This window comes from Mastacembelus armatus, chromosome 8, assembly GCF_900324485.2.
Source record: "Mastacembelus armatus chromosome 8, fMasArm1.2, whole genome shotgun sequence".
Lineage (NCBI taxonomy): Eukaryota > Metazoa > Chordata > Actinopteri > Synbranchiformes > Mastacembelidae > Mastacembelus > Mastacembelus armatus.
Genome location: NC_046640.1, coordinates 10,502,304 through 10,520,935, shown reverse-complemented (window position 1 = coordinate 10,520,935; position 18,632 = coordinate 10,502,304). Strand labels below are relative to the sequence as shown.

At 40.2% G+C, this 18,632-nt stretch overlaps 1 protein-coding gene and 1 non-coding gene across 2 annotated transcripts in view; one reads left to right on the top strand and one right to left on the bottom strand.

Moving 5' to 3' along the window:
* The window catches only part of gjc1 (gap junction protein gamma 1), a 33,043-nt gene that overhangs the window by 2,056 nt on the left and 12,355 nt on the right, over positions 1–18,632 (top strand). The gene's annotated exons all lie outside the window — the stretch shown is intronic.
* Positions 18,139–18,210, bottom strand: trnac-gca (transfer RNA cysteine (anticodon GCA)). Its single transcript has one exon. It is a non-coding gene; the product is annotated as a tRNA-Cys (tRNA).

Here is an 18,632-nt window from a genome sequence, read left to right as displayed (position 1 = left end):
AATATATATATATATATATATGCCCATTTACGCTCCATTCCTCCATCTTCATTTTGATTCAATAAGTGCAGTTTGGCATTTCACATGCATACTGCACATTTAATGAACCTTTTCTGCATCTGGAACTATGTCTGAGAGGCAGTCCACCTCTGTTGCCCAATACCCGGTATTGGAGGTACCTGTAGCAATATAGGAGGTGGTGGAGTCGACTCCTCTGCACTTCAGTACTGAGGGATGAGGAGCAGATTCTGTGTGGCAGCAGCAAGGAAGTGTCCCATCATTTCACGTAGTATCTGACCCGTGTAGTCCCGTCCTCTTTTCATTTAAAACATACCGATTTTTCTTTTGGAGACACCACTGCCAAAAAAAAACAAAAACAAAACTCATGAGTTGGCAGATATAAGTAATAAATTGTGCATGGATGTTTATTAAATGATCAGAGGAAGTCCTAGAAAAGAAATCATACACAGCCTGTGCTGGCTGTTAAGTATCCCATAGTGTATAAAAGTGTTTCTTCAGTGATCCATAAGGAGTCCATCCAAAGAAAATGGCACATAGAGTACTACAAAACAAATTCATTTCAAGATTTCCAAATTTACCAAAAAAACCAGACACTTTTACACACTACATTGAATTATTGGTTCATTATTACTAATCTATCATGTTATACATTTATTGTTGTAGCTAATTTCACCAATTAAATGCAATATTTCCTATTACTTGTAGTGGAGTAGAAGTATAAAGTAGAATACAAGTCAAAATACTCAGATACCTCAAATTTGTGCTTCTGTACAGCACTTGGGCAAATGTACTTAGTTGCGTTGCACCACTGCAAAGCACAAACGCAGTCATTATCAATTCCAACGGTTTCATGACATAAAGCTACGTGAATCTTTTGTAAAGATGTTTAAACATTTGCATCAGTCTTGGCCTGTTGCTGAGCTCAGCAGAGAGCATTAACATACTTTTCCTTAAACGCTTTACTATTGAATTCTTAATGACTCATGTCGCATGGGGAAATCAATATTTCCATATATTGTGGAATTTATTATTCTGTTTTGTCTTTTCTTTTACAGTTAAAAGCTGAATTAATGCTCCAGGGGAAAGTAATCAGTGATGGCATGTTAAACTGAAGATGTATTAGATTTTCTTACAATCTTTCAGTAGCTTTTCGCAGGAGCACAGCAGATTTAGTATCCTGGTTTTTATTTAACTACATAAAGGAAGTAAAACTGCCAGTGGTTTTTATTGCTACAAAAATGTAGAGAGTATTTCATATCTTCTGTTTCTAACCAATCAAGATAACACTGACACCAAAGCTCTGCCATGCTCAACCAGATGTTCTGTACATAATACAGCATTAGTCATAGATGGCGGTTTTGAATCCCTAAAATCTTATATATTCACCACAAAAAAATCCTTTATTATCCAAACCTCACTAGATTCTTATATGTAATCACATGCTCTGCCTTTATGCTGTTATTTAAATGTTTTTTATGTTAATGGCTTGCAATTAAACCTGTCACTTTTAATTATCATAATTGTAAATGGAAATATCTGCAGGATGTGTTTAAATCAATTACATGCTTTATAGGCAGCTATTTTGAATAATTGGAGTAATTCACTTCTCGATTTTTCCCCCAATTCATCCCTTCACAATATGTGATGTGGAGGCAGTAGAGGTCAATTTTATGCTTTTAGACACTACAAAAATCTTGTCACTGTCAAAAATGACATTCACTTGTATATGAAGAGCAGCTGCTTTGTGGAATAAACAGCCAACATGTTATAACTCTGGCATCTTAAAAAAGTGACTTTGTTTGTGTTGAGAAATATGTGCAGATGATGGGAGAACTTTCACTGCTACAGTGTTTTCCTAACTGGCTTTGTGCAACATGAAATATCAAGGTGTTTTCTGTGTATCTTGTTTAGCAGACGCGAGCACGCTGCCAGCCTTAATCCTCGGTGTGCGGCACGCTGAGGGGAAACTGTGTCTTTATGCTGCCTGCCAACTAGTCTGGATTCCCTCTGCTTCGCACTGTGTACTCTGCTCTGCATGTTCTGGTTGCCAGTTCCTGTAGAGGACATTAAGGTGAGAGCAGAGGGAAAGTGTTTTGCTCTATTTGTAATTACAGAGTGATTAGAAATGCTAGCGGTCATCAAATGCAAAGAGTAGATACAGCAGAGTGTTTTATCACAACACGCCCACTTTTACTCCCCAAGTCGCCATTTGTCCCTCATTTCAAGCAGGAGCCTCCAGCCGTACTGATGGAGCCATTTGAAACTACAGTATGGACGTAATTTATGGATTTGGATGATGTGATGCAAATATTCCAGGACCGAGCATAGTAATGGTAATTTTCTGGGAGAATAATTCAGTCTAGTAGTTTGAATGAATCTAGTGAAATTTGTTCCGTAACATTGGTATGAAAATAATTGGTGAGGCTGCTGAGATATGCCCAAGTGTGTTCAGATAATTGTAAAGATTAAAACTCATTAAATTTAGAAATGATTCACAGTGTGAGCTAAATGAGAAAGATTCTGACCGTTGTGTATTATGTCGTTTGACGTTCTGTTGATTAATCTATTTTTGCCAGTTGACTGTGGTCCTAATTGGGTATTTGTTGAGTACAGCTATGTGTCCTGCTTTGTGTCCAAAATGGCTGATATTCAGGGGGGAGGGGACTCCATATATTCATCAACGATGAAAGAGGGCTGAGCTGTGCTCTCTGTGACTCAGGATGACTCCCCAGGAAAATGAGCCCCTCGGCCGGCCCTGACCCTTTATAAGCAGACAACGTGTTTCCAGCACGTGTCATTGTGACGTCACAGCAGATCACTAAGACGTTAACTGCAAATAATAATAATAATAATGATGATGATAATAAAACAGTAAAGTCAGTTTTAGTCTGACAAAGGGAATCCTGACCAGCTCGATTCATGTTATCCCTGTAGTTCTGCTGTAGCATATGATAGTTGTGCACCGCCTGTATTCACAGTGTAAAAGTAACTGCAGTGCAGTAGTACTGTTTGCTTCACTTTTCTAATGCTGATGTTGTTTCACATTTGCATTTATTTATTACTGAGCTGAAATAAATGAACTAAATCAACTGGTCATTAGCAACAATTATGAGAACTGAACAATCGTTTTAGTTTATCGGGGAAAAAGACTGGACATTGGCCAGTTTTAGTTTTTCTGTCAGTATGAAAACAACTATTCAGTATAAATTAGTGTGTGTGTGTGTGTGTGTGTGTGTGTGTGCGTGCGTGCGCAGGGTTATTATAAAGTTTCCTTTGATACATTTCATACTAGAAATTACACTTTTCTACCATATTATGTTAAAGTATCATACCAACTAATGATTAGTTTAGTTATGAGTGAATATTATTTTTACTCTAAACAAAACAAATGGTATCTTATTATTAATATTAGATTCCAAAGTCCAAAGTGGCATCTCGAAATTTTTAAAAATTTTCTTAGACAATCACTCCCAAAAAAAAAAAAAAAGTAGGTGTTGTAATTAGAACAAAAATAATATTCACTCATAACTAAATGTAAAAAAAAAAGCTAATTCTGAACAATTCCCAACAGAAACAAGCAGTAAAACCAGACTTTTGGAAGGTTTAAGCATCAGGGACATGTGCAGTAAAGAGAAACAGATAGAGACAGACAGAGAGAACCCCGGTGAGTGTGGATGAAATCAGATGTCACTTTCACCTAGACTGGACTCATAAAGAGACATGGGCAGTCTAGCAAACGAAAACAGTCGTGAGGCTCCTTCCCATCGGGAATGTCACTATAACATACTGGGATCATCTCAGACATACATACTGAGAGCTCGGAAACACATACATGCGCACAGAGATGCACTGAGCTCTGCATGTACAGAGATGTTTATTCCCCAGTCAGTGTTGAACATGCATATTCAAACTGATATGTCGGACTCATGAGTCTGCACGCGCTGACTCATTTACATATGAGCTCGGCTGTCGTGGCCCAGGCTGTGATTCGGGGTGACAGGTCTTATGCCACTTCCCTCAGGTCACCGGAGGGGCGGGCCCACAACGTGACAGAGCTGCCTTTCATTCACTGTCACTCTCCAATGACACAACCTTTCCTTCTCTCTGTGTTTTGTGTTCAACAGTGATGAGGTAACATTTGTCCTTATACACATGTGACTCATACCTGTTTGAGTTTTATTTGTTGCTGCTCTACTGCAAGTTGTGTTGTCAAATGAGGTTAAATTTGCACCTAACTCAGATCAAACTATTAATTTGGCAGCATTAAATCAAATATATATAATGACCTGAGTAACAAGAAAAATAAATACTTCAGCATTTAATAATCACTAATGGAAACTAGGAGTGTAACTGACATTATTTTAACTGTAAATAAACCGGCTGATTATTTTCTCAGGTAGCCGATTTATCGTTTTGTCTCAAGAATCTCAGAGTATAGGAAAATAACAAAGTGACTGAACCTAATCACCAGCTATCGAAACAGATGCTGATGAATTTGATGATAAATTAAATCTTACTAACGATTTCAGTTCAGGCCTGTTTTACTGATGTTTGCTGTAGGTAGTTCTCAGGGGTTAAACTAAATACTTCATTACATCCAGTATCGAAGTGAAGTCAAAAACAACACTGGTAAAAAAAAAAAATAAATAATTCAAAGCATTTATGTATGTCTTCTCCATATTTCGTTATTTTGGACAGTCCTGTGGACAGCCTCTGCAGCTCGGTTGTGATAACCCTGTGGCAAATGTTGACAGCTTTTATTTCGAGAAATACTTAGATTTCATAGCTGCAATAGGTCAATGTGAGGGCGACATGGCAGTGCAGCAGCTGGCACTGTCATCTCACACCATTTGTGGGTTTTGGGTTTGAACCTGCCAACTAGCTGGGGCATGTTCCCAGTTCCATCCCACAGTCCAAAGACATGCAGATTAGATTAACTGGCAACTCTACATTGCTTGTAGGTGTGAATCTGAGTGAGTGTCTGTCTCTATGTGTGCGATGACTAACTGGAAACTGGTCACAGTAAGAACACCAGCCTGGAGGAGGCACTGCTACCTGTGTTATTTTGGGCACGTTTAGCGTTAAAGGTGACAATAAAAATCTGCTTCAGGTCCAAAATACAGTCACTGGTATCCAGTCTGTGTTTAGAGTTTCCACAAAGCCAGTGTTTATCCACGTGACTGTGTAATTCTATGAAACACTACTCAACATAGGACACAGAGATTTCATTAAACGCACAGTCACCTTCATTATCTGAACTAACACACACACACACACGAGCGATCAGCAGAGTGCCGTCAACACTATGGAGAACATATTAGAATCCATACGGGGATCTGTGCCACAGCTCTGCACACGACTGAAGGCATGCACTGATCCATCCACGGGCGCTCACGCCTGATTGGCTCAGCTGGGACAGCCGGGCCGGGCGATGTCCCCCTCGCTCTCTGTCACTGGCAGAGCTAAACAGAGCAGCCAGGTTCACAGACCGCGGCCGACACCCTGTCACCGCCTTGCCTGGCACACTTCTCCACACACAGACACACACACACACACACACGCGCGCACGCACTGTGATGTGCAAATTCAGGAAGAGAAGCAGAAAAAAAAAAAAAAAAAAGTCGAGGACACAGGGAGGTTTGTGTCCACAGTGTAATCCTGGAGATATTTTTGTTGTCCATGATTCATCGTAACAATAACCAAATGCACATATTACTCCCATTTCGTCAGTGCTGTGTCAGCTGTTGCAGACCCTTTCCCTTCTCTGCCATACTGGAAAAGGTCATGACCTCCATTACTGTCTCACAGAGCTAACTATTCAGCATGTGATAGATGCATACAAGTGTGTGAACATTTCTTTTCAGGACAGTCATCGCAGGGTCAGATGTGCCATCTACACTCTAATTAAGCAGCTTTCTTTTAAATTCACCTTTGCTCAAGCATTAATTCAACTTTACATGCACAGTAAAGCCCAGCAGCTAAAGCTATTCTTTGAATGTGCCGCGCTGTGAAACGTTATGCTTATTCTCATGTGATTTCTGCAGAGTGGTGGCTCTCAAAGAATAATTTCATTCAAGTGAACATCTACAGGGCGTTACATTAATAAAAGGCTAGAAAGGGACAAGATAGTGTGGGGTTATTTTTAGCCGCTGTTCCATACACAACATGTTCTCCAGACACCAAGGTGCTTGCGGGTCATGCTCAGTGTTTATACAATCTCCTACTGAAACGTCAGACCTTAGACTGCAGTAAACTGCACCTTTACTGGAGCCGCAGAAAGAAATCAAGTAGGTTTTTGATGCTACGTCTCTAATATAATATAGGACATTCCCCAAGTTTTCTCCAGGTGTTTCAGTTTGCTTTGTTACCACCACCAGACTGAGGAATGTTTCATCCATACAACCTTTTTTTTGGGCACCAAATCACCAGAGCAGCCACCCCTTTTGTTTTGTTTTTTTTTTCTTTCCCGTTACATCACCAACACGTGACGTGTCTCCCAGGACGGTCCTGTCCTGTCCTTTTCTCTATGTCTCTACTCCTGGAGTCATGTTTAAACAGAGTAACATTCATACATGAGTGGGTTTCCATGGCCACAAGGCCTCAGGATTATCTGAGCCTTAGCCCACCATGGTGTGATGGGTAGGAAAAAGCCCAAAGGCAGGCACAGATGCTCTCGTGCTACTAGTGTAGCCATAATGATCGCCTTACAGGCTAACACTTTGAGACTCTATGTCTAAAACAAAGGGGGGAAAAAGATTCACTCGACAGAAGTGCTTAAGGCCTAACTTTAAATAGTTCTGTGCCATTTCTCCCCCCCCCCATTCCTTTCTGTTTATTATTGGTCTCCGCTACATGGGACCATCATGAATGTAGTTAAGAGTCAAAGGAGCTGCACCTTTCTTCTAAAGAAGCCTTTCGACAAGCCGTTTACATAAAGATTAACTCAGATGAGGAACGTGTTTGTTCTGAGAATGATAATGACCCAGTGATTGTATGCACAGGCTGCAGGGAAGAGCAGCGGCCTCCTCGGCTGGCACGCCACGACTGTTTCTGGATAGCATCATCACTTCTGTCTCAGCAGAAACTGAAAGCCCTCGGCTGCAGCTCACTTCTCTGTCCAACCTTCAGGGTAGATACACCAGAAGTCAGCGGACCTGTCTCCTGCACTAGCCCTGAGGATTTTTTTCCTTTTAGTACATACAGTATTTTTATTTGCATTGTCTTGAAACCTGTGTCTCTTGAAACACATCAGAAGAATTGGTCTTTATGGTGCAGCAACACAAAATGATTGTTTTAGTAAAGAATCTGACCAAAAACACAACCATAACCTGATTTCATGCTGCACGAGGAGTTTTCCACTCACTCACACACCTTGGTGAGAGGTTGGAGGTGTACAGTCCATCACCTTTAGCTCTTCAGCTCAGTGTGGCTGCTCCTTGTTGCTCTATCATTATAAAAAAAATAAATAAATAAATAAAAAAAAAGATCCTCTAACCCGCCAGAAAACAAACAAACAAATAAATAAATCAAAATAACTCAGGTAAAGTAACTGCTGGACTATGAGCTATAACTTTACCACCATTTATTATCCACCCATCCATTATCTATACCTGCTTATTCCTATAGGGTCACAGGGATCTGCTGGAGCCTAACCATCTATTATATTATCTTTAATTTATCTCTTACTATAATAGAAGCCATACACAGCTCTAAGCAAAGCAAACTTGTACTTTGTCTGTATCAAATGTACGCATAGCACTGTGTGGTCTCTGGATGTGATGTAAGAAATTTCATTAGGTTACACTGCCTCAGGCAACAAGGGATTTATGGAGTCTATACTCCCAGCTTAGAAAAAGTGTGGCATAATGTCTTCAGGCAGCCTGTAACCAGACATCTTTTGTCTGGCAATTCTTTCTGACTGTGACAAGGGTGGATTCTAATGCATTTTTTAAATTGACCATACAAATCTGATTTTATAAACACTGCATTACTATATGTCCACACCTGGTTCCTGTGGTTATTTAAATATATTCCTTTTTTCTTTCTATCGTTTTTTTCTTGCTTGCTTTGCTTGTTCGTTCCAGAGTGTGAGATTGGCTTCTTCCATTTCTGGGTTTTAGATCCAGTATCAGTGTGAGCAAAATCCAATTTCTGCACTACCAGACCTGTCAGTCGACACTGCAAGCATGATTGGATGATTAAAGTCTCACTGGAACAAGTGTAACCGTAGGCGAGGACATATTACTGCAAAAGGGGTCGTTTTGTTCTCCAGTCGTTCAGCATGTTTCCTTCTCGGCTCTCCTTACACTCTTAACTCCTTTTCAGCCTTTTCTTTCCTCCCCTCTTCTGCATCCTTCAAGTGTTTTGTAGGAAATTGGACTGCTCAGTTCCGTTTACATTCACTCACCATCTGCTGAATCTGGCTGCGATTGTGAATCATTTCTTAATGTTGGCAGCTTTGCATTGACTTGCCTCCTCTGCAGCTACATTTCATCTCCTCCTGCTCTGTGACATGTTTTGATCTCTACACCAATATACAACCTCTGGCCTGGGCATCTTTCTGGACTAAGTAACAACAGTAAGGAGAAAAAAATTACAGCAGATATTTGACATAGAAAGGAAAGCAATTAAACAAAACACTGCTTTTCTTCCTCTTCTAAATTACAACAGCAAATCTAAAATATTTTGATGGAAATAATATGCCAATTGTATCTATTTTTAATTAAATATTTGTTAGATGATTCATGTATTGTGACGTGTGTCCCTGTCTTTCTGAGATATGTAAAGGAATTCAGACTGAACTCTGTATAAACTGGCTCACTGTCATTTAATAAACATTGGCCCTTCCTGCAGATCCTTGTTGCTTTGCTACTTGAGGTCAGTGCAGTGGCAGTGGAGTGAGTCTAAAATCTTAACAGATGAAATGGGATGAAGACAGATAAACGCTGTACTCTGCCACTGACTTATTACCCAGATATTAAAGTAAAATAGCTGGAGGATCCTTGTCCCCTGTCAGTCATGCTGCAGCCATGGCCAGATATAAATATAAACAATGTTAGAAGTAACAGGGTCAGGGTCAGTGTTCGCCAACACATTTCTATGTTTTTGTGATTGGGTGCCCCACAAGAGGGAGGGTTTGCTGAAGCATGCTTGAACAAGATGCTTGACCACAATGACGGAGTGAACTGTCCCTTCAGGGTGATGAAAAAAAAACAAAACAGCTCTCTTAAAAAGCAAAAATGTCGTACAGAGATCTTTGTGTTCTCCACTCTGTCAGGGACAGAATGTACATCTCAGCTCAGGAAGCAAATACACAGAAATAAGAAGCCAAATGTTTCAGGACTACAAAAGTAAATTCTCCCCAGATGTCATTTCTGCACACGAACATTGCTGACATCCTTATCAGCCCAACATGGTTATAACTAACAATTTAAACTTGTATCCTCTTCTTCAAAATCCCAACCACGTTCCAGACACATCTCAAAGATAATTAAAGCAAACAGGATGCACTGGACCATGCAGATTAGACAGCACAGGTAGACAAGAACACTGGTGTTACCTGAATTATTCATGTAAACAGGGAGACTCAGTTGCAGATTATCTAGGGTTCATGTCGACAGCTTAACCTAAATAAAACTTTAATTACAATATGGAGTTCTCAGCATCACAAAGGTGCAGTGTTTTCATATGTTACGTCTGCGTGTGTAGTAACGCACACGTTCCTTCATGCCAACATGGGCCCTAAGCACACAGGCATCAGTCCTCCTTCCTTCACACAAGCTCAGCCAAAGTCATCTTCTCAGCATTCAGTCACTGCGATGGCAAGGATGTCTCTACTTATCTGGAGTAAACAAATTCGGCTGCATCTGGCAGTGGCATTTGGTCTCAGTATGCGCTCCTTCCTGGCACCGTGCGTGTGTGTGGAGCTGCAGCAACACGGAGCTCAGATCCTCAAGTCAATCAGTGCTCATCTAAGACTTAAACAACCCACTGCCTGCAGGGTGAAAGCCATATTTCATTACACAATGCTAATTAATTTCTGCAGGAAGTCATGCATGATTCTAAATGATTGACTCATTGTCACACCCTAAATAGATGTCCACGACTCATGGTGCTCTAAGTGCCAATTTCACACTAGCTACAAGGGTGGAGGTTAAGCTGTTAACTGGTTTAAAGTGAAATGTCAGGTGCTAAGACAGGGATGGTTTAATGGGACAGCTGTTAACCAGTCACTCATTAATGTTGTTGCATTGCATTACATCCTCAGGGACCTGTTAGTGATTTATGCCCTATTAATACCCCTTTTACTGTCTGCTTGCCGTCCGCACGGTGAGCGTTGACAGAGCCAGTCCTGGCAAAGCAGAGGTGGATGAGCACAGCTGGGAGGTCTCAGGTCTGCTTTTGCCAAAGACAATGAGCTTTACGGTGAAACCGGGATTCTGTACGGGAGCAGCCTAATGCTCTTATGTCCCCCCTTCATCTCGTTCCCTCTGTTCCGCTTTACCTCGCTTAACCCATTTGTCTTTTCACCCAGTGCCTCTCCTTTCAGATCTATATAGCTCTGAGAGCCATTATCCACGGTCACTCATAAATCTCCCCTCTAATCAGCTCCTGTACACATCAGCTGGCAGGAATATATGCCTGAGCACAAGAAATCAATCTCATCAATAGATGAAGAACTTGTGCGATTGTGTGTGTGTGTGTGTGTGTGTGTGTGTGTGTGTGTGTGTGTGTGTGTGTGTGTGTGTGTGTGTGTGTGTGTGTGTGGATGTGTAGTAAGTGACCCTTGTGCTGAAGGCTATGTAAATCTGTTAGCTCTGTGGGAGGTTATTCCTGCCTTCCACTGCTTGTTAGCAGCTTGTTTCATATCAATGCTGTGTGTCACTGAAAGCACAGAGAACACAAACAGACAACAGTAGGATGGTCTAGTATGTGTGCACCATGCTACATTTACTCACACACTAAAGATGGCATTTCTAACTCAGCACATTCACCGTCAGCATATAAACCTTTGTTTGATTTTTCTGTAATGAGCTAAAGCTTGTGTAAACCCTGTTCCTTTGGCACTCCTCAATGCTGCTAGCAATAAAAATGAGACCACTCGGGGCTTGTACACACCATTAGAGGAAAGCATAAGAAGGGAAAACACTTAGAGGGTCGTCCTTTTAATTGTGTCATGTGGGTTTAATTAGTGAAATTTTACATTACTGCCCTTTCTGCCAGAGCTTTTCATAACGTTATGGATAGACCTTGATGCTGGAAAATCTCTGGTTGGAGGCATAGTGCTAGAGATAAAATATGAATTCAGCAGATGGTTTTTAAATTTGGGACACCACCACAATTCCCATTAATGTGGAGCCAGAAGGGGAGGGGAAGAGGTAACGGTGACGGTAACAGTGTGACACAGAAAAAAAAAAAATACACAGCCCTCCACACTCAACTTGGGTTTAAAATATAGTTTGATTTTGTATTAACAACTTATAAAGCTCTTTGCATTTCCTGACCTGTTATAGGCCACACAATTAATGGAAAGGTTAAATCTATAATGGAAATGGTCATAAGTTACAGCTCTGTATTAGACTGTATGTAGTAATCAAGGTCAAATCTGAATCCTAACATGTAAAAACTTGAAAAAAAAAAAAAAGTGTTTACCCCAGGAGTTATGGTTGAGGCTTCATGCTATATATGCACGACCTCCAACTACACATGCAGCAGACCATTCTTCACGTCCGCTGTCATCCAGTGCATATGATGTGCAAGAGTGAGGGTTTGTCCTTATGCTCTTTGATAGATGGTGGAGGAAGAGGAGGCTTGGGAACGGAAGAATGGAGAGCAGCAGAGGCGGGGAGGTTAGCAGGAGCATGTATTGGGATTTGTGGGGGCGGGTAGCCAGTGGCCCCTGGGAGGAAGGAGGGGGATGGTAAGGAATGGTGGGGGTACTCGCACACCTCCTTTCACATATTATAACACTTCTATACTGTGAGCAGCTCCATTATCTGTCCTCAGTGCCAGACTATGAATGGAGATGTTGCATGAGAGCTTTGTCTCTGCTCAGAACTTGGTGCTATGGGCTCAGACAGAGCACTCCATTCATGAGCTCTCTCATTAAAACTGTGTGCACCATGCACATTTAGCCGTTATGTATTTATGTATATGTGCATGTTTGTTTCCAGCATGCATCAGGCATAGGTCAGCAACCGCAGCCAGCATGGATTTTCTCTCTCCCTGTGGCAGACAGAGGATGACAAAAGACCTCATACCATGAAGGGAAAGTGGGAGTGAAACACTCTCTCCAAATTCAGTCAAGATTTTCCTGCTCTTACTGTCAGCTGTGAAATCGATACACAGGACAGATCCTAAGAGAGAAACCCTGATTTCAGACCTTGTTTTTGTTTTCACTCCACACAAATGTTGAATGGCAACATGCTGAGAGGGAATGAGTGCGTTTGAAATGCACCATCAGCGCTTTCCTCTGAGTCACCTCTTATCACCATTCTGCTCTTAGTATCTATCAGTCTTTCAGACAGCAGAATGGCCCCTACAGTGTAGACTGAGGCTGAAAGCTGCAGCTGCTGCACACACTGAGCAGAGGCAAGGGACAGCACTCCCCCTGCTCCTTTGCGCACACACACACACACAGACACACGCTCCCCTGTTTGTCTGATGTTTTGCTTTGCTTTAATAGCAAGACTGATGCCATTTAAATCTTTCGCTTCATTTCACTCAATGCAAATCCAGCTGCATAAGTGGGTTACCGAAGTCCTTTACTGACACACAGGCGAAGAGGGTGAATGCAGCAGATTTGTTAATTGATACAGTAACTAAAAATGAAAGATCTGCAAAAAATGCATATGTGAAGATTGCTATATTTTGCCGTCTTCTCTATAGGTACAGTTATTTTCAACAAGCATGAGCACTTGTTTTTGCTAAATTGTGATTCTATAAAAAAAATTTCATATCATAAAAAAGCACAGAAGGGGTTGTGTCTAATGACGATAATTTATTTATTTCACCTTGTTTCATATAGTAATCTGAATATCTAACTTTTAAACATTTAAAAAACAAAAATATTCAAAAACCCTATGAAAACCACCCACATACACTGCACTTAAATGTACATGATTTCCTTTGTATTCTTTGACTGCACTACATTCAAAAGTGAAATAGTATTTTACTTGTACCACCACTAATTTAACTGGTGCTGCAAAAAAACAAACAAGATTTCATACAACTGCATTATAGAATATGATTTATTGTCACAGACGATCCAAAAATAGATTTCTTTAATAATACCAAAAAATAGGCTAGAATGAATGTAAAATATGTTGCATGGCAACATGTAATTAAATTCAAGGTTACTAAACCTCTACAAAAGTTATTTATAGTTATTTGAAGTCGATACCATTTTTATTGATACACCATATTATAAGTATTAATCAATTATAGCATAAACCATAAATATGTTCCATAATATTCTGTTTTTGAAATGCCTATATATATATATATATATATATATATATATATATATATGAAGTTAAACTTAGCTTTATTTTGACCAGCTACAACATTAAAAAGCTGCTTAAGTGAATAATAAACATATATGAAAACAGCTTCAAATGGACCATTTTGCATTGTAAGTGTCTGCTGTATGAGACAATTTACAGATTTTTTTTTACTTAGAAAAGATTTGTTTTTACTTACAATTGTGAGTGCAGGCATTTATTTGGCATTTAGTATTCTATTTAATGTTTTGCCAATAATAATTAATTAGTAGAGTCATAAGATGCTGAGGACTACTAATTATTTATTTTTCATCTTTATCTGTAGGTTTCATCAAACTCTTCAATTTCTATTTCCTGTTTTAGAGTATAAAAAGGTAGTTGATAATTTTGGGAGCAGCTGTTGTATTTATACATATTATTTAAAGAAAATTTCCTCCCATGCATTCATCTTCCCTTTACTTAGCTTTTCAGCTCCTGTGGTATTAAAGATATGCCGCCATAAATACAAGTCATCCATAATCCCCTATGTGCTATATGGCCCCCCTGATTAGGATTCATCAAGGTGAAAGTGCTGTATGATTTGTTGGGTATTATTAGCATGGTAATAGGGTCTTAGAAGGCACAGAATGAGAGGGAGCGGCACACGCTGTGCATCCAGGTGCGTGATATTTAGCAGCAGCAGTCGCCTCAGGAAGAGATCTGTCAGACCAGTGAACACACTGTAACCAAAGACTGTCCACTTCTCTGCAGAATGTGAATAATATGAATAACACACATGTACAGTACTATGTCCACACACACACACACACACTCAGAGCTTTACACAAACCACAAACACACACACGCCCTCCAAGCCTGTCACCAAAGGCAAAGGTGCTCTGCACATGCACTCACATAGACACACACAAACACACGCATACGTCAAAAATGCTCCATTCCTGCCTAAAGACACAACAAGAAACATCTAATTCTGAGTCACTCTGCCTGACACACATGCAAGCGCATGCACACACACACACACACACTCAGACAAATATATCCACAATCACAAGCACAGAGCAGCTTTTTTTATTTTGCCAGGAGCACTTTGCTTTACCAAAGCCCTTTAACTTGGTTACTAGGACAAATTTTATCTCTAAATTATAATATATGCTTCACTCATGGTAAGTCGATACATTACTCATAAATACACTGACTTCATTCACAAACAATGTCTACAAAACCTCTTCTTTCAACCTTCCACCCGACTCCATTCTCCGTCATGAACCTCATCCTCCATCCATTTCTAATGAGTCTAAGCTTGCAGGTGAACCAAAGCCTGTGGAAACAGTAGCTGTGTGCTTCTTTGTGTGTGTCTTGGTACGTGTGAATATATATGATAACGTACACATGCTCACAGAGATGCCCAAGCGTCCATTCACCTCAGGTTAACTCGTCTCCTCCCCGCTACAGTAATTACAGATGAGAATCTAAAGTCTGATGAGTTAAGTCCTGATGAAGTACATGAGATGAAGATGCACGACTCTTCCGATAAATGCGAGTTCATGGCTTTGCCAACTCAAAGAACAGAAATAGTTTGCGTTTGTGCTACATGCAATTATGCATGGTGCAAAAAAAAAAAAAAAAAAAAAAAAAAAAAGGTTAGGAAAATAAATTGTAATGTGTTACCAATTTTCAGTTGTAATTTAAAAATGACTGCCATAATTACTGTCATAGTCATGCAGAGATAAACTGGAGATCTTCAGTCAAATGCTCTGCCACTTAACCCGTTAATGAAACTTAACTGTGACATTTGTTTTGACAGCTTCATCATTATGAGCCTAAGTCCTCCTCAACTGTCTCCGCCAAACAGCTATGATGTTTCTTATCATTGTCATTGGCTTGCAAGAGTTGTTTAGTTCTGGCTTGGTTTTAAAACCGATAAAAACACGAAAAAGATACAGATTTAACCCAACATAAAACATATACAATGTACTATAAACAGCGTATAAATCTAGGACACTCATGCAGTTTGATCATGAAATACTATAAAACAAATGCATTCCACTTAAGTAGTTATATATGAATGTATATAGTGTGCATTATAAGCAGAGAGATTGCCAAGAATTGAAAAATCTGTAGCCAAGAGTTTAACTACTGAACTTTAAGTGTGAGCATCACACTTGCTTTAAGATCACAGTAATGAGGTGGGGATACAGCGCTTTTCTAATCTTACTTTGCTGGGTCTTTAGGCAACAAATTAAACTTAAATCACAGAGTTACATTAATAAAGTTGTGGAGATCAAATGAAACGTTCAAAAAGAAGGTCAGGATACAGTATAATATACAGCCTGATTTTATGGGGTTTAATATTCTGAGCCTGTACCCTCTAAAGCCAAGACTCCCCCCCTCCATACACAGAGCTGTGAGCATCTCATTGTTTGCTGCTGTGAGAGTTTAAAATGCTGCAGGGATAGATCATACATGCACAAAGTCCTGTTTGCTTTAGTTAGAAACACACAGGGCACCCAGAGGTGAACTAGGGACATGCTGATGCTCAGTGATGTGTTCAATCATGAGCCTCTGAAGATCTCACAGCTGGTGTTGATGTTGGGTGGGTGAGCTAACTAACGTATTACACCCATCAATAGTTCATGCAGCAGCAACACTGGCATCACATCCGAGTTGGAGCAACAACAACATATATCTGGTTATAGCAAATACTTTGCAGAAGTATCTACATGCATGGCCTGATGGGAAAAATCTCCATCTCACACACACAGATCCTTGTTGTTGTCATTTCAGTGGTCTTTACAGTGACATACACACCCTAAACCAAGCTGTCACCCTTAAAGTCAGTTATTTACTTTGTGGCAGATGGTCAATTGTCATTTTTTCCTCAGTCAAGTCAAGTCTGAAGTCTCTTATGGTTGAAGTGAGCGTCCTGTCGTTTGCTACCTGCTGCAGGGACTGAAAGCTGCCCCGATATATCAGAGAAACATTGGTCACTATAGAGGAGAGACAGGCCACATGTAGACAGGAGAGCTGAGGGGTGTGATGAAGAGGTTTAAACAGGCCTACCTTATCTGTTCCCCTTAGTCCAAAACCGTCTTGGTCCAACAACACATTATTTTCTCATTTTTACTATAAAAAAAAAAACTTCTTGCGTAGCTCAGTAGAAAAGCAGCAAAGTGCATCCAGCCTGTCCATGGTCCCCAGGAAGACATGATTGATCCCGCACCTCTGTCCATATCAGCTGACTCCACGCTGTTTGCAGTGTGATTTGTCGGATAAATGTATCTGCGTCGAGTCCCAACTGTGTCTCCTCCAAAAAGAAACACGGAAACAGAAGAATGAATTCATAGCTCCGCAAACTTTCCGACTTTGTAACGGGAACAGATGACAAAGTAAAGAATCCACCTGGCTCGCGCTAAGGTCCGCCATTACCACAGGTGCGCACCTCCGCGTCCACCTGTGCTGAATAAAATCAAGGGGGCGTGGCACCACGCCTGAGATGGAGGGGACGTAAAAAAAAAACAAACAAGCTCATGTTGATAAACCCTGTGTTTCTGGTTGCTCATTTTGTTTGTTCTTTAGTGTGCAGTGTTTTTTACACTGTGTATTGTTTATGGATTTCTGTCTTTAGACCCTTATGGACCCATTTATCTCCCTACATCTTAAGCCCAGGTCTAAACATCCTTACAGTTTATTTGTTTTGTAGACTGTAGGCTTTACTGTATAGTGCATGGCAGGTCTCAGGTGTAAGTGGGGGTATAGCTCAGTGGTAGAGCATTTGACTGCAGATCAAGCGTTCCCCAGTTCAAATGTGGGTTCCTTCTGTGTGTTTGTCTCTTACCTTAGATAGAGGCTGGCATATAACACAGGCATTGTAACATCTCAGCTACAGGTGTCAAACTGAGCTCTGAAAATATACAGGTTTCCGCTGCAGCCAGACACCACACAACTCACTGTAGGTGCTTGTACTAATAAATCCTCTCTCTGCCTAAAGTAGTGATCACTAACTGCGGTAACGTGGATGAAGTCCCATAAACATTTACCCTCACAGTATTTACACAGGCTCTAAATGAAATCACAATGTGCTCTTTAACCTATGGTGAGCACTTTGTATCGTTATTGTTCCACTGAAGTGGTTTTTGTCCACAGACAGCAGATTGAAACAGAAGAGAATCATCCAATATGACATAATGTAATTGTACAATTAGCCCAGTGGAGGCAATCTTTCTTGTGTTTATGTACTAATTCTTATCTTAGAGATCAAATGTCAGACCTATGCGTTAACAAGGAGCACCCAGAATTCTCGGATAAACATGAAATAATGTGACTATAATTGCGACTACACTGTAAACTGAATTAGCATTAAAAGATGATTACAGAGGCCCTGTGATGGACTGGTGACCTAATAGTTTTATATATTTTTCCAATTTCTTCATTATATCATCTGATCACTGAGATGCAAACATAGAACATGTCTACTGTGCTAGGAATAAGTAAAGTGGCTAATTATCAAATTATATTAAAACAACATAAAGTGCATCATTTTACAGTGAGCATTTAAACTGAGTTGTTGCAACCAATCACGTTTCACAGGGGAGCAAAGGAAACTCCACCAATGCTGAGGGGGCACCCAGAGTTGAACTGGGGATCTCTTGATCTGCCGTCAAATGCTCTACCACTGAGCTATACCCCCTCTAACACCAACATGCAGGTGACCATTTCAACAGAGACTGTGTAGAGCTGTGTAAATCTTGGATTAAGATATTGGTTGGTGAATGGGTGGATAGATCAATGAATATTAGTGCTAAATAAACAATGCAAATGGTATTTCACGCCAGCTAATGAGTAATGCTAGGGGATGTGATTAGGCTAAACCTTTTTTCTCATCTTTCCCACTGAAGGCGTCCAATCCAGCTGTAATACCAAAAAGGTTTCCAACTTCTTGACTGCTTTTTCAATGCTGGGCCCACATGAAATATGACCTTTTTTGGCTTCATAAGCAATATCATTATATCATTAAAATACCTTTGTTTGTGAACAAAAGTTGCAAGTTTATATTTCTTTTCAGAATTTATTGTAGACTCTGAGAACATGTGAATCACAAAGCTCCACTTC